This window comes from Homarus americanus, unplaced genomic scaffold (genome assembly GCF_018991925.1).
Source record: "Homarus americanus isolate GMGI-L3 unplaced genomic scaffold, GMGI_Hamer_2.0 scaffold47967, whole genome shotgun sequence".
In the NCBI taxonomy this organism is placed as follows: Eukaryota; Metazoa; Arthropoda; class Malacostraca; order Decapoda; family Nephropidae; genus Homarus; species Homarus americanus.
The window spans coordinates 1,471,600-1,492,866 of NW_024731965.1; the positions used below are offsets into that span (position 1 = coordinate 1,471,600).

Sequence of the window (21,267 nt, forward strand, 5' to 3'; positions counted from 1 at the left end):
TATATATATATATATTTATATATATATATATATATATTTATATATATATATATATATATAAGATTTTATTTATTTAATTTTTTTAAGGTATACAGTACAGTACAGGTATATATTTGCCCAAGGTATACAAGCCTCCTCTTGCAATGATGCGGGGTAGGCATTTGGATGCTGATTCCTGATTCTTCATGATTAATTACTAAAGGGTTACCTTACCCACATAGCAGGTTGTGAGTCCATCATTGGCAGTCTTACTTGATAGTGTACACATACTTATTTTATGGGTGAGTGCAGAAGGGTTAAGTGTACATGGAGGGAACTCAATCCTCCATTCTGGTCCAGAATCAAACCCATGACAAAGTGCTTGCAATGTGAGCACTAAACCACAGAATAACAGAAATGTGAGTTCAATATGGTGTTGAGTATGTTGTTTGTGCCCTTCAACTTTTTCTCCAATGAATTCAATAATAATTTCTAGTTATGATTTAAGCATTAAATACATCATAGTTCTTACCAGATGGTGTAAATAATCACTACTGTTGTGAACTACTTTGTGTTGTGCATTTCAGGTCTTTGTACCTTTACAGGGGCAGATCCAGGAATATCAAAAGAGGGGATCCAAGAAGTTGTGGGTGGGGGAACATGGCGAGCACGGCAACCCCACCCAGCTGGGGGGGGAGGGACTTTATACCCCTGGAATTTTTTTAAAATCTGACCAATATCATTGGCATTTTGAGGCCATGTGCACTTGATATTTGGAGATATTCTGAGTTCAGAAGTAATTACTTGTTACTGTAAAAAAATGCCTGAGTTCAACACAGTACTGCATTTAAGCATAATTATTGGAATTTTCTGATGAAAAGGGAGTTGGTCCAGACCCCCAAGGACCCCCTCCCCCCTGGATCTGCTCCTGTTTTAAAAGATGCAGTATATGAGTTATGCAATGAAAAATTTCTCACTCGCTAATGTAAAATAAGTCTCCTTTTATGGTATCTTTGTAGGGATTTTTTTCTTGCTTTTTCCATTAGCTTTGTGGGTGTATCACTGACTTATTCATATGACTACTATTTTCTGTTGAATTACAGTCACATCAAATGTGAATTGTACTTCAAGCTGAGTTGAGAGAAGGTGTCACAATCATAGTTTGTAGGTGTGCCACTGTAATCCAGTTTCTTTTTTATCCTATGCCTAAATTACTTGTTAGTCCACTGACATCATGTCATTGATTGGCAGTTCTCTTGCTACCATCGGTGTTTGGAATTGTCAAACCTTCAATGAGCATCATTTTCATAGCTTTATGTGGAGAGTTAGTAAACATGTGATAAGCACTTTTTATTATAATACAGAATACTGTACAGTATTAGAAAAAATCCATACCTTTTGAAAAATTGTTTTTCTAATTTTTGAAAACTGAATTATTTTTATGTTGATAAGTTAATTAGAGAAATACGTTTCTTAGGTGTGTCATTAACATTGATTCGATACTTTTACACAAAAATAAGGTAAAATCATCATATGATGTTCCTTTAGTAGAAAAAATTAAATGTTGTTGTACCTTCATTTTGGGATATGTGAAGGAACTGTTGGGCATAAGGGGTATTTCTTAGGACACATATGAGACACATAAGCTTTGGTCCACTCATTTGTTTGTTTGACATTGGCTATAAAATAACATCATCAGGATCACCACTTCAGATATAGCCTCACTGTAACTCTGGGTGGTTGGGTGGTTCTACTCAGCTTTCAGTCTAGGTGAAACCCATATCTACTTCAAGGGTTGAATTTGGCTCTGTGAATCTTCATTAAACATTCAAGAATAGCAGACAAATAAAGGTGTTTTCTGCCATGTTTATTTTGTGCCAATCTCTAAAGGGAGTTAAGGAAATGACATAAAATTGGAGTTGAAAACTCACTTAAGCAGTTACACATTTTTTTTGTGGATCTTTATCAAAAACTTTATTGGTAATGCCTCACTTAATATTTCAGCTCATATGAGGCAAATAGCTTGGTCATGATAAATTTATAACCTTAAAGTTTCACATTTTGAGCTCGTCTTCCAGTTGATTTTCCACTCGCTTCTCATCATAATACATTTTTCTTTGAACTGTACAAGTATAAAGTAACCGACTAGAGCTAAGTTTTTAACTAGTAATTTTAGTCTATCTTTTCATGTTACCAAGGGGGAAAACACTCTTGGTAAATTTGTATTCATTCATGAACGTTCATTTATACAATAATTATTTTAAAGCAACCCCCATTGGACTTTAGACATTGAAATTTGGTCCATATTTTTTTTTTTTTTTTTATGAGTATTAGTGCCCAGAAGTTGAAAAAAATTAAGTTTGGAGAAAACCATTTTTTTCCCTACAAGTTCGAAACTAATGAAGCAATGGTGTTGTTATATGCTGGAAAGGCTACTAGTTTATTTTACAAGTGAATATGAGTCATATCTAGCATTTTATATGCCAATAATGAGTAACACACCTGGAGGGAGGAGAGTGGGAGGCAGCAGCAGTGGTGGGTGGCATGGTGTTGGAGTTGCCTTCTTTTAGGTTTGTTGCATTTTATAATCCTTCTCAACCCTCAAAAGACTTACATCACTCTTCCTAGACATCTCTCAAATATTTTTGGAACTTTTTATAAAGGTTAAAGATCAAATAAAGCCAAAATAGAGTAGAGACAGCAAGAGTGGCTGTAGCATACAAACACTGACATCTGCATTTGTACTGAGGAAGAATTGTCTACTAGTATGCTGACATAGTTGCCCAAATGTCGCATAGCATATTTCATTATAAAATATCTAAGAACAGGCCTCAAGAACATAAAATGACATAGACAGTGGCTGCACTAGTTGCCCCCCCCCCCTTGCCCTCCACGAACCCCTCCAGCACCCCTGACCTCTCTGTTGCACGTTTGACAGGCATGGCCATATAAAGCAGGGATGGGGTCAAATGCGCATGTCCATTACAACAGCAAACATGACTGACGATTACATATTGGGGAAATCGCAAATTTCATTACTACAGTACCCAGTTTATACGACGATTTTTTTTGGGGGGGGGGGGGCAGAGCTCTTTTGAGTTTAGCGGTTGGTGGGAATTCTTGCCATGAATATGCAAATTTGTATTTCATGAATTATCAAGACTGGGGGAGGGGGTAGTCCAGACCCCCGATCCACCCCTGTTTTAGAAGATAGAAGATGCAGCATATGACCTTTGCAAATAAAAGTTCTCACCATCAAATTAAAAAAAAGCTAATGTAAAATATGTCTCCTTCTATGGTATCTTTGTTGGAAAAATTATCTCTCTCTCTTCTCTTCTCTTCTCTCTACTTTGTGTGTTAGGTGTGTTATGCAAACATTTCTAAATGCCACGGTAATACTTCCTCTTCTGTTTAACCCATAAATGATGGCTAACATTTTAACACTCTTGGGTTTATGGAGGTGCTCTCCAGTGAGACGCTCGGGGTCTGGCTATTGGAGATAAAAAGGTGAGGTTTGTTGCATTAGTATTGTAAATAAATTACAGTGGTCCCTCGGTTAACGAGCACAATCCGTTCCAGCAGGTTGCTCGTTAACCGAAAAACTCGTTAACCGAAACCATTGTTTCAATGGGTTTTTGGGTAATTGGTTCCAGCTCACCGAAAATTGCCTTAATTCAACAAAAAAGGTAGAAAAGGACACTTACTTTGAGGTGTGTATGTAGAAGGCTCCTGGATGATGATGATGATGATGATGATGATGGGAATTAGAATGGGGGTGGAGAAGAAGGGAGAAGAGAAGGCATTGGGGTGGAAGAGAAGTCACCCCATGGCACCATTTCACCCATAAAATTTTAGTTCTCTTGGTGTAATTCAAGATTATTTTCTTTAAATCAACACTGCACTGCATTATATATTGTCAATATGTAAAATAAATTTCAAAATGACCAATAATTTGCTTGGAAACACAGAAAAAAAGCATTCAGTTGAGGAGAGTCTCAAGCAAGATGTTACCTCCACTAAAAACAGAGAGAGACTAACGCCTGTCTGGTGTGTTAACAGGCTGGATGGCATGCCAGAAACTAGTTTCTTTACCTTCAATTATGTTCAATAATTGTTAAAATGACTAAAAAAGTTAATATTAAACTTTTAAAATTATTGAATAGTATAAACTTCTTGATATTTACTAAAATAATAAGGAATTTAAGCCCTAAAACCGATTAATGTATTGGCGGACTAATACTACAGCTGGTGGACCGCCAAATGCAAGCGAAAACATGTTGAAGTCGGCTCGTAAAAAACTTGTTAATCGAGGGATTGCTCGTTAACCGAAGTTAAGAATCTTATGGAAGGTAAATCGTTAACCGAAATCTCATTAACCGAGGTGCTCGTTAACCGAGGGATCACTGTATCTACAAACAGTTTTATGTGAGTAATCACAATAAAATAATTATATCTATACGTAAGGGCGAGTAGAACACAAAATATTTGTTGACGCTTAATAAACATGTTTATACATCACTTTATACCTTCGTTATTTCATGTGATTGCAATATGAACTTTGTTCCATTATAAAGCGTACATATTTAGCAAAAAAAAAATAATTATACAAGAAAAGTTGTGAAAAAAATAATATTTCACTAGTGCAATACAGTACAGTAGTGGTATAAATTGTGTGTTGTGATGAGTGTACCCAGGCCAAGTACAGATTATTAATGTTTTACCCTCAGAGTGCAAGAGATAATTGCACATATTGAGTCATAGTAAGCTTACTATTGGAGATAAAAAGGTCGGGTTTGAGCATTAACATTGTTAATACATTATTTACAAATAATTTGTATAGGTAATCATAATAAAATAATTAAATCTGTATACCGTATATACTGGTCTATAATTCTACCTCGTTTATAGGTCGACCCTGATTTTTTACCAAGAAATCATTAATTTATGATATGCTTCGTTTATAGGTCGACCCAAGTTTTTGAGGTTATTAGAACAACAAATTAGGGTAATAAAGCACCATATTTTATGGCATATAAAACTCGTTTCTGAAAACCTTCACTAAAAACACTCTACGTCCAATAAACTGAGGGTCGCTGTGCCTGAAACACCGGGCGCCGAAGGCAAATTGTTTACCATTTATTATTACGACACTTTACACTGAAATGCGGGTAGTTTCAGCAAAAATATTGTATATTTCCATTCGAGTATTTATGCAAGTCAATTAGGAGGGAATATTATTGTAATACAACAGTTTTTTTAACTGAAAACTATTCGAAAAGCGATTACGGTAACATCTTTTGAACAACAAAAGGAAGCGAAAGTCGATTGTTTTCGTCACGATTTTATCCCACTTTCCACTGTAATACGTATGTCATTTCAGCAAAAATATTACATTTCCGTGAATGTATTATATCAAGCACAGTATGAATAGAATATCATTGTAATATAACAGTATTTTAACCGAAAACTATTAAAAAAACGAATAACATCTCAAAAACATCGGAAGCTTAGGTAAAGTCTTTTGTTTTCGTCATGTATTTTATCCTATTTTACATTGAAATACATCACGTTTCAGCAAAACTACTATTTATTTCCGAGAATATATTAATTCAGGCACAGTTAAGGTAAAATATACTTGTGATGTAACAGTTTTTTAACTGAAAACGATTAAAAAAACACGTACCGTCTGTGCTTTGGTGGTGCGTCGTGGATCATCGTAAACAATATGAGGTTGAGGTGGATTACTGGGTATTATATTAAGTGTGAAATATCGAAAAGGTTTTTATTTCCGGTATTTTTTGTAGATCAATGGGTACTGTGATACCGTGTATGATATGATAAGTTAGCCTGTGCTAAGAACTTCAACATAGGCTACTGAAAGCACGTTGTAAGGTAATTTAGCCTGTTGTAAGTTGGTGAGCTTCATCTGCTGAAGGCACTGCACAGCTTTTTATTACTAATTGGTACATATTTTATGTTCCCATTGTTTACTGGCAGTAACTGGTAAATATTTTTCATGTCTAACACTAAAAGTTGCTCCTAGCCCTTCCCATCATGCACAGATTCAACCTAACAAAACTATTACCCATGTAGAGGTCGACCCCCAATTTTTTGCCTAAAAATTTGGTCTTAAAAACTCGAACTACACACGTAGTATATACTGTACGGTACATAAGTGCGAGTTTAACAAATTGTAGTGCATGCTGCCTCTCAAGCTCCCAACTGTGAATATGCCTTGCTCAAAGTTTCTATATTTTTTACATAAATTTAAATATTGTAATGTGTTTAAAATGCTTATTATTTTCAAAATTCATATGAAATAATAATTGTAAATTATTGGTGAAAAGTAATGCATACAAATATTATTATTTTTATTTACATACCCTGTATACTGTATATTTTGTTGTTGTTTTACAAAAATAAATGAATTTGTTTACTTGTTGTTAGATGTTGAAGCACTTGATGATGTTCCTCTCCCTCCCCCCCTTCTCCTCCATCCTGTACTTAGCCTAAACAAGGCGACTAAATCCAGTTTTAGTGAGAGTACAGGTAGTGTGCACTTTCGAGGGGAATGACCGGTCACTAGGTAAACCACGCAGCGATGCCTGATATGCCACATGTGCAGCACTTTTATATTTTTCCTTTTAGCCACAACGACATGCTGAGGACAAACAACATTTATATATATATATATATATATATATATATATATATATATATATATATATATATATATATATATATATATATATATATATATATATATATATATATATATATATATATATATATATATATATATATATATATATATATATATATATATATATATATATATATATATATATATACACACACACACACACACACACACACACACACACACACACACACACACACACACACACACACACACACACACACACACACACAGTGGTCCCTTGGTTAACGAACGGTTCGATTAACGAAATTTCAATTAACGAATTACCTCCCATAAGGATCTTCAATTCGGTTAACGAACAAAACTTCGATTAACGAAATCCTTACGACAAACACGTTTTGCTGTGAGCATCAGCTGATGGGCTAGTCTGCCAATTCAGTAATCTGTTCTATGTTTACATTCGTTTCCAGTGGAGTAAATATCAAGAAAGTTGTGCTCTTGAATATTTTTGCTTTTTTTATATTAAAATTATTAGTCATTTTAAAATTTAGTTAACATATTGATAATATATGCAGTACAGGGAGCTAGTTTTTTGTGCACCCATCAGCCGTTTGACTCAGCCACCAGGTGTCAGTCTGGCTTTGTTGACAGTGGAGTGAACATCGATTTTGTTGGTGTCTTGAATATTTTTGCATTTTTACATTAAAATTATTTTCGTTCTGAAATTTAGTTAACTTATTGATAATATATAGCGCAGTTAAGTGTTGATTTAAATAAAATAATCTTGAATTACACCTAGTGAACGTAATATTTTATTGGTGAAATGACAGCATCAAGCACGGGTCCCCTGAAAGGTGATTTCTGCTCCATCCCCACTTCCTTCTCTTCTCCCTTCTCCTCCACTCCCCACTTCTAATTTCCATCATCATCATCAACCGGGAACCTTCTACATACACACCTCAAAGTAAGTGTACTTTACTGCATTTTTTTTTTTTTTTACTTTGTACAGTCTGTACTTTTCTGTGAGCTGGAACCAATTACCCAATATACCATTGAAACATTGGATTCGGTTAACGAACGACTCTGTGGAACGAATTGTGTTCGTTAACCGAGGGACCACTGTATATTTTATTTTATTTTTATTTTTTTTACTGTAACCTGCACACATGCACACACAATGGACGAGTAGATGTTCATGATTATTTATAAAATGACACGTCAACAAGCAATATATTTGCTAAATTTTACTATGGTAGCCATGTTTTAAAAGAAATTGGGCCAGAAAGTATAAAAGATAAGGGTTAAAGTTGCTCAAAAGTCACATGACCACAAAACGGCCAGTGATTGGCTGTGACGTCACCCGTTAGTGGTAAAGCCAAGGGCGGGAGTCAGCCAGTTTAGTTGCATGCTCTGAACCACCTTTGACCAAAAATAATGTTCAAGGAAAGAAAAAAAAGGCATTGTTGGTTCTTCGTTCCAATGTGCAAGAGTACAGACAGAGCCACACCAGGAAAAATATTCGTCTTGGTACCGAGGGAAATGAAGAGAAGGAAGATGTGGTGGTTTACTGCTCACTGAGAGTTTCCCATGTTAGAGTTCTGCTTCTACTGTTGTGTAGATCATTTTAATGTGAGTATCACGTTAATATATACAGCTGTCATGTATTTAATGTAGGTATAAATTAATTACAGGTATACCCTGATAACCGACACTTTTAGGGACCGGGAAAAGTCATTGGTTAGTGAATTGGCTGTTATCAAAGCAATTAATTCCATAAGAACAAACAAATTTAAGGGGTTAGGGACCGGCCATCCTCCAGACTCCCATCTACCCTTGATATATCTCTGTACTGCACACTGTCAAGCAAGAAAATAAAGAAGACATATAAAGCAAGCATAATAAGCCTTAGATAAGCAATGTAAAGCATAAATTGAGACTTATTTACCTGTGTTGAGGATGGCAGGGACAGTCTAGGGTGGCCAGTTTAAGTCTCTACCAGTCTTTGCTGGTCCATCACCACTCTTATTATGCCTTATCATGTCATATCACATCACATCAAGATGCCCAGTACAAGAAAAACTATCACTGGGGTGTTTAGGCATGATTGAGTAACACATTAAGTGAAAAAAAAAAAAAAAAAGTCAGAGACACATATTAAGTGTAAACAAGAGTAAAGATGGCGGGAATGAGTTAGAGGCAATGCGCAGAGCCCTGTGTTGGCAAGAATTCATACCACGCTAGCTCTGCCGATCATCAGATCTCTGGGGTATCAACGAAACTTGCGGGGTATTTTCCCTATACAGTATGTAATTGTCGGTCATCTGGATGTTGGATATTGGGGTTCACCTGTGGTTGTCTGGTATCATCGTGTGTATTTGATTGCTGGATGCCAAAAGGAGGCATAGCAAGATGGATAACTTTTGACAGTGGAAGTTAAAGTTTTCTTCACTGATTTCCTTAGTTTTTTTAGTCAACAAAGGACTTGGGACAGCCATGGCTAGGTGATTTCCTTGGGACAATCAGAGATAGGCTAGGGATAGCCAGGGACATGCTGGGGTGCCCGAGGGACAGGCTGAGGCCATTAACTGCTACCTTTTGTAGGTGAGGTTAGATTATGATACCCTAGATCAATATGTTGCCTTTTATTAACTTTCTGATGTTTCTTTCAATATCCTGCCATGTTCATTGTCAAAAGGTGAAAAAAAATATATAGTTGCACCATTTGAATGATTGCTTAGGCTTATTTATAACATTCTATTAAAGTACCTGGTACTTGGATGTAATATTTTTAATTTTAAAAAGTAACTGCCAGTCATGATAACAATATAAAATGTAATTTTTCTTCCCACATTTTTTTTATCAAATTTTGGGTACATGAACTTGTAATGATTGTTTCTCTTGCACAGAAAATTAATAACTTTTGAATATTCAGTATGACATATGGGATATGGAAAACATAAAAAAGTTGAGTCTACAGTCATTATTTAAATATTAGCCAACATTTCAAATATAAGAAAATGTGCATCCATGAGAAAAATAGTCAGCGGCATATTTTGCTGAGATTTACAACTAATTTGCATTTCTAATGCTTTTAAATCTAACACAATAAAGCATTTGTTAATGTATAATATATATTGCCAACCACAGTACAACTGTTTCTGGTAATAGTTGTCTCAACTAGAAATATTAAAGTATCTAGAATACAAGTACAGTCCTGTGGGCTTCCTCACATCCAGTGACCATACCTCTTAACAATTAGTTCATACTTTTACACTAGGAAATAATGACAATAATGATATACAGTATAGTCTGCATTTACGCGGTCAATTGAACCCGTGGAGGTCCACATAAAACGAGAAACGCGTAAACGAAATAACAGAACATATGGGATTAATTGAAATAGAGACTGGGCCGACTCCCAAACTCCACTTTTTCCGACACAATACGTACGTTGTAGTAAAAATAACATCTTAATTTTATGATGGTATGCACACACAATTAATATTTAAGAGAAATATCAATAATATTAGGTTTTTTAACACTTACGTTAGTAGGAAAGATGGCTGGGCACACGGGGATGGGGGGTTGGTTCCGAGGCAGAGGGCAGATTATTGGCCCTCACCTGTATCAGTTGTATCACTATCCACCACAGAGGCTTGCAGGGCCTCTTTGTCAAACCCCTCAAAGTCCATATCCTCACTATCACTATCACTGACTTGGGCCGGCTGTGGTGGGTGGTGGGTGAAGAACTCGGTAGTGTTTTGATGACTGGGTGACCTTGTGCGCACCCTGCCCGCGTCGCTTCCCGCGTAAATGATGAAATTTACTGTGTAATTAAAACATTTCATTCTGGCAAGGCACCGCGTAAATGACCAAACGCGTAAACAAAAACCGCGTAATTCCAGACTATACTGTACTGTATAATAATGGTTAATGAGTACACCACCAAGTTAAAAGCAGAAATATGTTGTTATGTTTACCCAGCAACAAGCATTCTCAAACCAAAGTCCAGTCCCTGTCATCACTAATACAGACATTCCCCGGGTTACATTACATTACATAACATTATAAAATATGGAGTGAGAAAGCAGAAAAGTGTGGGTGGAAAGCACTTGTTGCCAGAAGCTCCTCAACAGCTGATCTTTTAATTCACCTCCATGCAGTTACACAACAAGACCCTCACTGGATGCTTGTTGTCTTAATTCCTGTGTGTGTGTGTGTGTGTGTACTCAAATGTACAGCAATGCAAGTTATATTTTCTTACGTCAAAGCAGTGACATATTATAAGGAAAAACTAAACTCCTTCATTTATAATCCTTGACCAAGTGTTAACTCCCATCCTGGGAGAAGGGTCCAATAGGGAGGGTAAAAGTGACCATGACCCCCCCCACAAAAGGGTCCCTCACTGTGTATACTGTACTATTTGTTTGTTTTTTATTAATTAGTACAGATACGTTACTGTAATAATCTGTGCTTATTATTAATACTTGTACCCTCTATACACAATACAGTACAACATAGTACATCTTCAGGTCAGAAGACCCACCAATTCCCCTGTGTGTGTGTGTGTGTTATGTTTTTTTTGTTTTTTTAACGGGGATTAGCCCACCCGGGCACACGTCACTGACCCACATCAGGGCCTGGGGGGCGAAAATGTAATAATAATAATAATAATAATAATAATAATAATAATATTAATACAGTGAACCCTCACTTTACGAGGTTAATTCAACCCACGGCGGCCCGCGTAAAGTGAACAACATAACATATGGGATTAATTGAAATAGAGACCGGGCCAACCCCCAAACTCCACTTTTTCCCGACACAATACGTACGTTTTACTTAAAATAACCTCTTAACATTATGATGGTATTCACCCACACATAATATAGAAGGGAACAGTCAATAAGAGAAGAATAAACTGAAGGTTAGGTTAGAAAAAAACAAGGCTGGGGTTAACACTTGCGTTAGTAGAAGAGATGGGTCGGCGTAGGGGAATGGAGGCTACTGGCCCTCAGGTGAGTCTTCATCGCTGTCATCCACACTTACTAGTGCCTCCCTGACAAATCCCTCAAAGTCATCATCACTGTCTCTACCTCTGTCACTATCACTGGCTTGGGCTGGCTGTGGTGGGTTGCGGGCGAAGAACATACACCATAAGAGGCTGATCATTGGTGAAAAGGGCAGTGCCAGCCTCCCTGCCTCCTTCCAACTCACAGTGTCTCACTCAAAAGACTGTAAACTACATGTTGTGTGTGTGTGTATGATGTTGTGTTAGGGTATTATTTAATGAATAATAAATAAACAATATTGTATTGTTAATGACAGTACATACAGTAGTTTGATGAAGAGTAGTGACAATTGTAGTACGCTACTATTCATCAAACGACTGTCATTGACAATACAATATTGCTTATTTATTAATTAATACCACAACATCACACCCAGACACCCTAACACCCCTATATTGCTGGACATAAATTTATGCGTGGTTAACTACGTGGCGGTGAATTAAAAGTTCAGCTGTTGAAGAGCTTGGCACCACACACTCCTTTCCACTCCATCTCTCTAATCACCCACACCTTTCAGCTTTCTCATTCCACATTTGAAAATCTTATGTAACGTAATGTTGAAGGGATACAATGTGATAAGTGTAAGTATAAACAATACTGTATCTTACCTTTCATGTTTATTCAAGCCCTCTTCAGGTCCTCAGACTCACTAATCCCCCACCCGACAATGGGTGACCTGACATTGTATCAGAAGGTCAATAATATAAGACCACCAATACCCCACCCTACCTTCACCTGACATTGTGTCAGGTCAGGTCAGTTATATGAGATCCACTAATCCCCCACAGCTCCAGGGGAGTGGAAAATACCAGTCCTTGATGTAACACACAGCTTCATTCATGGCCATATCATATAGATTTTTAGTTTAGACTCTTGGAAAACTCCCCAACACAGTGAAGCATTATGGGGATGTGGGCTAGTGTTTGTCTGTACAAGATGCATAGTTTAGATACTCGGAAAGTTTTTCCAGTCACCGGAAATATTTCCGGGGATGGGGGATTTTTCTGGAAATCTCTCATCCCCGGAAGTGCTCTTCACCAATTGTTCTGGCTAACAGGGATATCACTATATATTTACCAGTAATTACGAGTTGAACAATAACATAGCTCACAGCTCAGCGTCACCTGCTCTGAGTGCAACTGGGTAACAAATCGGCTAGTGGGGCAACTCCGGCTACACAATGACGGGCAATCTCCACAGATATTGTTCCTCTTTTAGGATATAATTTCTCATATTCCCATGTTTAGTGATCATTTCACTTAGTGATTGGTGTTTTAGGAACACATCCCAATTACTAAACGAGAGATACCTGTGTTATACTGCTTAATCACATCATATTATATTATCTGCTCTTCAATAAATATCCTCAGTTTAGATAGAAAGACCTTAAATGTGCTATACTCTATTACTTTAGGTAATTATACTCTTTCTTTTTTATGGGGATTAGCCCACCAGGGCACAGGTCAATGACCCATATCAGGGCCTGGAGGGCGAAAATAAAATTATAATGATGATGATGATGATGATAATAATAATAATAATAATAATAATAATAATAATAATAATAATAATAATAATAATAATAATAATAATAATAATAATAATACTGTAATAATAAAGAACCATATATACAGTATAGTCTGGTTTTATGCGGAAGGCCATTTACACGGCACCTGTCAGAAGAGATAATTATTATTTACACCATAAATTCCATCACGTACGCGGCAAGCAGCAGTGCAAGGTGCTGGGCGCTGAAGTCAGACTCGCACCGGTGATGTCGCAGACTGTGATTGGGCCACATATCCTTACCACCCACGCACCCCCTCCGCCGCACGCTGTGATTGGTCTAGGCATCCTTGCCCTCCCGCCACCCTCACTCTCCGCCGCCGCGTCGGCCTCACTGTCTCCACGTATATTCACTCGTGCCCAGGAACCAATGCTTTTTTCTTTCTACACAATGGCTTCTGCTGGACCCCCACCACCCCCAAGAGGCCCTGAACTACCTGGCCCAAGCCATCATACCATCATTAAATTAAGATGTTGTTTTTACTACAATGTACAGTATTGTGTTGGCGATAGCCAAAAAAAGGTGAGTTTGGCGGTCGGCCCAGTCTCTATTTCACTTAATCCCATTGGATCTGTTATTTTATTTACGCGTTTCGCTTTATACGTGGACCTCCATGGGTTTAATTAACCGCGTAAAACCAGACTATACTGTAAATCCCCAAAAAATCTATAGTGAGAAAGAATATACTGTATACAATATATTTTGTCATGTCAAAATAAGAGAAACAATTGAGACCCTGCAATTGTGTGTAAATGAGGCAGAAAGTCAGACCAGCAACCTGGAACTTGGTCAAAATTTTTGTGTTGCCATATAGCAGCAGGGTCTACCATTAGACAACACATTATGCTTCCAATATCTGTTTATTGTTGTTTAATATTAAGATTATGTTCTCATTATGTATCATATTCCAGTTCCATATGCTGTACTGTACAGTACATTTATAACTGGAACACCTATGTAACACATTTCTTTTTTGTCCGCTATAAATTGCTAAGGTCAGGTCTGGTGCGCAGCAGTACTGTATCATTATTTTGACGTACTGTAAATTCTTACTTATATTTAAGGCATTTTGTTCTGTTCCAGGAATTGTAGTTAGAGTTCTTTTTTGTCATAATGCCTTTCTAATTTTTATTTCTTTAAACTTTTATTTTCACAGACGAGACGGCAGCTTGAGTTGCATATAATATTATACATTGCAGCTGTGCCTATGTATAATATAAAGATATTTGCTAGATTCTTGGTTTGTTTCTGATTATTATGGTGAAGCTAACTGGTGTGTTGTGTACTTTGTTTTATTTTATTGTACTTTACTTTTTCTTGTTTTTGCTCTTGATCGGCAATACAGTATGTCAGTAGTAGTAGAAATGAAAAATGGACAGTTGTCGTCGAGTCCTTTCTTACAAATTGTGTATTTCTCAGTGAACCATGTTGCTCCGTCGCATGAGAGAACACTCTTGAGTTATTAAGCATTCAAGGTAGTCTGATTTATTTTATTTTTTCAAGTTTTGTGTGTTGAGCGTAGTGAGTGCCAGAAGTTGACTAGTTGCTAAGCAAGTGCTAGTTAGTAATATTTTGCTGCTGAATTTGATTACTGTTTGATGTTGGGGGTTGAGGATGTTGACATATTAATTTGACATAATAGACTGGACATCAAAATGTTTTATGTTATTTGTACTTCTCAAAAGACTCTTTATTCAAAGATAGTTTTAGTGGAAAGACTTGTCACTTAGGATATCCCTAAAGGAGAGTAATTCTTTGATCATTAGTTTAGCGCCTTTGATGTCTGCACTGTTTTGTATTGGTGAAAAAAGTCTTGAACGAAGATAAACAACAGATTTAATACTGTATGTGAGCCAATGAGAAGAGCATTATGTCAGTGTTTGCAGGAAGTAAGGTGAAGAATGTAATGCCCCACATTAAGTCTGGGGCATTGTGGCTTTTCCTTGTCTGTATCACCCATCCCAGGTTTATGTATACAAAATCTTAAGACTGGATGAATTGATACTGACTTGACCTGATTAACTTATGAAGGTCATGAGGCAAATACAGGTTATGTACAGGCATTCTTCTGTGTATGAAAGGGTTCTGTTCCTGCTAAACCTTTCGCTTATCATTTTTATGTAAATTTGATCACATTTTCGTATAAAATAGACTCTCGTCATAAAACCCGAGGTAAGTTCCTCTAAAAAAAATAATAATAATAATAAATTAATTTCCAAAAACATCTTAACACTCTCGGGATCATACACTCATAAGTGGCAATTTGACTTAGTGTATAGTAAACTCTTGTTATTCGCAGGGGTTATGTTCCAAGGAATGGCGTGAATAGGCAAAACAGCGAATAGGAACTTATACTACCTTAGTGCACTACTGTATACCTATACCAAACAACTGACCATCCACAGCAGCACTCATCACCTCTTTTAACTTACCTAATAATACAACTTTCTTTGTCAGGGTCATCACTGACTTCTGCCTTTTACATTTCACTCCACTAGCATTACTAGCACTGACACAAGTTAGTCTTTTAGGGGCCATCTCACACAGAAACACTAAAGTTTTGAGAATACAAAACGAGATACTACGTGGGGTGACTCACTGTGCTGTGGGAAAAGGTTCACAAGCTAGCCACCATCGCCACCATTTTTTTTTTTTTTTTTTTTACGGGGATTATCCCACCCGGGCACAGGTCACTGACCCACATCGGGGCCTGGGGGCGAAAATGTATTAATAATAATAATTCATAGTAAATAAAATTTGTAATAAAAAATAAAAATAAAATAATAATGATAATAATAATTACAACTCTAATAATAATAATAATAATAATAATAATAATAATAATAATAAAGAACCATAAATACAAAAATGAAAAAAAAGATCAAAATCGCAAATTGCAAACCCACAAATGACAAGGGCTTGTGATTAGACATGCCAGAATGGCTTTTTTTGTTTTTAATTTTCACCTAAAGTTTCTGGCAGAATTACTTCAAATTTGAATGCCACTTTTGTCATGGCTCTCCTGCTCAGAACCAAGTCTTAAGGCTAGGTGGCAACCCGTCTATGTGCGGTGGACCACGCGGCAACGGACAACAAATGTCAGTAATGCTACTGCCTCAGTGTCTCGGTCCCAGGCACGATTTAAAAATGGCCACCGTGGTGTTTGTGCCGCTGTCTTAACATATTTATCTCTTACAACCTCGATATTTATTCTTAGGAGTGATAAAGTGATGTGTATTGGAATATTAATAATGAAATACCCGTAAAATTCGCGGTTTGGGTTTCAAAATGCCCACGACATTTTTAATTCGTATTTTTTTATTTATTTATTTATTTATTTTTTTAATATTCGTAATGGCATTGTCATTGTCTTGCATATGCCAAGGCCTACCTCAACTGAGTGGTAAGTGGAAATATTATTGCCAAAATTTAAATTTTTTTCACAAACTTCTAACTGGTCTATTTCTGTTCATTAGTATGTGTACAGTAATAATCCTTCATAAAAAAAATAACTGAAAGAGTTCAGCAAAAGATTAGCAAGGAGAAAAATATGTGTATAAATATTTTGGTGACTGCATGCCTAACCACCACTTATTTTTACTTTTTATACTGTAACTTTGTTACTTTTTAGATTATCTTTTGACTGATGCAATGTTTGGGTACAGCACGAAGAGAAATCAACAGCAAACTCTCACTTTTCATGTGATATCCCAGCCTTTTGTATGCAGGAAGGCATCATTTGAATTAATACTTGACAATATCTTAGCCACGAAAAGCACTCAGGAAAAAATATCTTCTCCTCAATTTCTGGTCATTCTGTGGGCTCCAAACAGAGTGAGTGACAGGCTCAAAAAATAAATTTCAGGCAATCCCGAGAGTGTTAGAATGCTACAAAACATGTTTTTAATGACACTCTTTAGTGTACACAGTAATACAAGCCAATATATTACAGTGGTCCCTCGGTTAACGAGCACAATCCATTCTAGAAGGTTGCTCGTTAACCGAAAAACTTGTTAACCGAAACCATTGTTTCAATGGGTTTTGGGGTAATTGGTTCCAGCTCACCGAAAATTGCCTAAATTCAACAAAAAAGGTAGAAAGGTACACTTACTTTGAGGTGTGTATGTAGAAGGCTCCTGGATGATGATGATGATGATGGGAATTAGAATGGGGGTGGAGGAGAAGAGAAGGCATTGGGGTGGAAGAGAAGTCACCCCATGGCGCCATTTCACCCATAAAATTTTAGTTCTCTTGGTGTAATTCAAGATTATGTTCTTTAAATCAACACTGCACTGCATTATATATTGTCAATATGTAAAATAAATTTCAAAATGACCAATAATTTGCTTGCAAACACAGAAAAAAAGCATTTAGTTGAAGAGAGTCTCAAGCAAGATGTTACCTCCACTGAAAAGACACAAAGACTGACGCCTGTATGGTGTGTTGGCAGGCTGGATGGCATGTTCAATAATTGTTAAAATTACTAAAAAATTTAATATTAAACTTTTAAAATTATTGAATAGTATAAACTTCTTGATATTTACTAAAATGGTAAGGAATTTAAGCCCTAGAACCGATTACAGTCAATCCTCACATTACGCGGTCCCGCATTCCGCGTTTCACCGTTAACGCGGTGCCTTGCCAGAACCTAACATGCTCACATTCCGCGGTCGTGAACCCCATTACGCGGAGAGCGGCTGGCAAGCCGCGCCATTTTTGGATCCAAACCTCCCGCCATCCGCCATGTTGTGTAAGAGGCGCGAAAATGGTGCGCACAAGGTCGCCCAGTCATCAAAACATTACCGAGTTCTTTACCCGCCACCCACCACAACCGGCCCAAGTCAGTGATAGTGATAATTATAGTGAGGATATGGACTTATATGGACTTTGAGGGGTTTAACAAAGAGGCCCTGCAAGCCTCTGTGGTGGATAGTGATACAATTGATACCAGTGATACAGGTGAGGGCCAATAATCTGCCCTCTGCCTCGGAACCAACCCCCCATCCCCGTGTGCCCAGCCATCTTTTCTACTAATGTAAGTGTTAAAAAACCTAATATTATTGATATTTCTCTTAATTATTAATTGTGTGTGCATGCCATCATAAAGTTAAGATAATATTTTTACTACAACATAGTTGTGTGTCGTCAAAAAGTGGAGTTTGGGGATCGGCCTGGACTCCATTTCAATTAATCCCATATGTTATGTTGTTCACTTTACGCGTTCCTCACTTTCCGCGGTACCCTCCGGGTTACATTAACCGCGTAATGTGAGACCCAACTGTACTGGCGGACTAATACTACAGCTGGTGGACCGCCAAATGCAAGCGAAAACATGTTCAGGTCGGCTCGTAAGAAACTCGTTAATCGACTGATTGCTCGTTAACCAAAGTTAAGAATCTTATGGAAGGTAACTCGTTAACCAAAATCTCGTTAACATAGGCGCTCGTTCACCGAGGGCCCACTGTATAGTAAACATAAGTGATAAGTGAAATACAGGAATACTTTACATGATAGAGGACACAAAAGTTACTGAGAAACTGTGCCACTGGTTGTGATGCAGTGCGAGATTATGAGGCCCAGCCAAGACATACAGTACAGTACATGGTCTTAATTTTGGAGTGGTGCAACAGTAAGTCTACTGCAGAAAAAAATTTGAAGAGAGTTTCTGGAATTCTTCTCATCAATTTCAGGAAATGCACCTGATTTTATACCTCAGAATTTGTTCCCAGACCCTGAAAAAAATTGGAGAATTACCAGATTGTTTTCAGAGTTGTACAGAAATTTTGCCCGACTTTCAACCTCGAGAAATCTTTCTCAAACCCAGAATTGAGAGAAATTTTTTGGAAAAATTTCAAGCAAATTTCAATTCCGGCCTACGGAAAAATATTATTGCATAGAATACTGTATACTCTTGATCTAACGGAATCCGATATAATGAACTCTCGATTTAGTGGAAGGAATTTTTCCGTTATTTTTTGCTCGATATAGTGAACTTGTTCCTTAAATCGAGATTAATTCCGTTAATACGCTCACGCCTACGGAGACACCTCAGACACACGATATGTACATAGAACCATTAGAAACATTATTCTTGGCTTACCTTAAACTATGGGGTTCAGTGATTGTTTTAAATTTTTTTCCATTAGTGTATTTCCAAACTTTTTTCCAGTTGATAGCCGCACTCTTTTGACTTTCTCCCCCACACCACTTCCTTTCTGAGACTCCTGAGAGACCTTCGGCATGATGTCTAAGCACAGTAGTTAGTTGACCGAGAGGTAGCTGTGAACAACACACATGGTAGCGGCAGGTCACAGACTGAGCAGATGTAAACAAACTCCACGCGCCAAGCGGCATTTGGCATGGAATTTAACGGAATCACGCTCAATTTAGTGAACTAGTTTGCTAAATCGAGCGAAAATAATGGAAAGTTCAATTTAGCGGAAATTTATATTTAACGGAAAGCGGTGACTCGAATTAGTTTGTTAAATTGAGAAAATACTGTATTACTATTACTCTTTTTATTATTATTAATATTAATATTATTAGTATCAAATATCTCATTAGAGAAATTCAGCCACCTTTTCTTTTAACCCCTACGGCCCGGGCTAGGGTGTCGCTGGTCGTACCCCCCACGCTGGGTAAAACAAGAAAATCATCTTTTCCAAACATAATTTTTAACCTTTATAAATAATAAAACAATCAAAAAGACATAAGAAAACTATATATTGTCCCTCTAGAAACTTCCATAGCGCCTCAGTGACGAGGGAAATAAGGGGAAGTGCCCTGACACACACGCAGTCTGTCGCCAGCTGTCTGGCTCTCTCTGTGTTTGGTAGAGCAAGTAATGCGTAATTCCACAAATAAATACATTTATAACATAATCATTACAATATTTTCCAGTAATCCTACACTACAATACAAATAGTCTGCATTTACGTGGTCAATTGAACCCGCGGAGTATCGCGTAAAACGAGAAATGCGTAAATGAAATAACAGAACATATGGGATTAATTGAAATAGAGACTGGGCCGACCCCCAAACTCCACTTTTTCCGACACAATACGTACGTTGTATTAAAAATAGTATCTTAATTTTATGATGGTATGCACACACACATAATATAGAAGAGAAATATCAATAAGAGAATAATATACTGTACCAGGTAAAAGAAAAATCAAGGTTTAACACTTACGTTAGTAGAAGAGATGGGTCGGCATACGAGGATGGGGGCTGGTTCAGAGGCAGAGGGCAGATTAGTGGCCCTCAGGTGAATCACCATCACTATCCACCACAGTTGTGAGGGCCTCCCTGACAAACCCCTCAAAGTCACCATCACTGTCACTGGCTTGGGCTGGCTGTGGTGGGTTGCGGGCGAAGAAGTCGGTGATGCTACGCTGACGGCTAGTGTTGATGTGGTAGTGATACACCTGGATGTACTGCTCCATACTTTGGTCTAGAAGGTTATTGAAGACTTCATACCGGTGATTGACATGGTCTTTTGAAAGGATGAGCTTTAGTTTCTCGGCAAACTCGATGGCATCCTTTACATCACCATGAGTTAACTTCTGTTCTCTTGCTGCCGCACCACCTGCCTCCTCACTGACGTCATCATCTTCCAACATCTCGTCGGCAGTCACCTCAGGATCCCTGATTACTTCCATGATGTCGTCGTTGGTGGTCTCGGAGAAGCCTGCAGCTGTAACACTCTGTGCAGCTTCTCTTGCAAGGTCCACTGCCACTTTAACAGACTGAACCTCGCCAGCCACAGGTTGACTGTGCCTCCAACCTGGGATACCCTGCAACACATGCCGCCACGCATGACGAATCGTTGCCACAGACAGCTGCCCCCATACCTCCACCAAGAAATCAACAGCTTTCTTTACTTTAAACATTTTCCAAAACTGTTTAACTCGCACGTCATGCTCCGCCAACTCTTGTTCTGCATCCTCGTTGTCGTCGCTCTCGCTATCTGTGCCACTGAAAAGGTT

The 21,267-nt window shown here is 37.6% G+C and overlaps 1 protein-coding gene across 9 annotated transcripts in view; it reads left to right on the top strand.

The window, feature by feature from the left end:
* LOC121868112 (restin homolog) overlaps nt 1-21,267 on the top strand; it is a 273,799-nt gene that overhangs the window by 195,761 nt on the left and 56,771 nt on the right. The gene's annotated exons all lie outside the window — the stretch shown is intronic.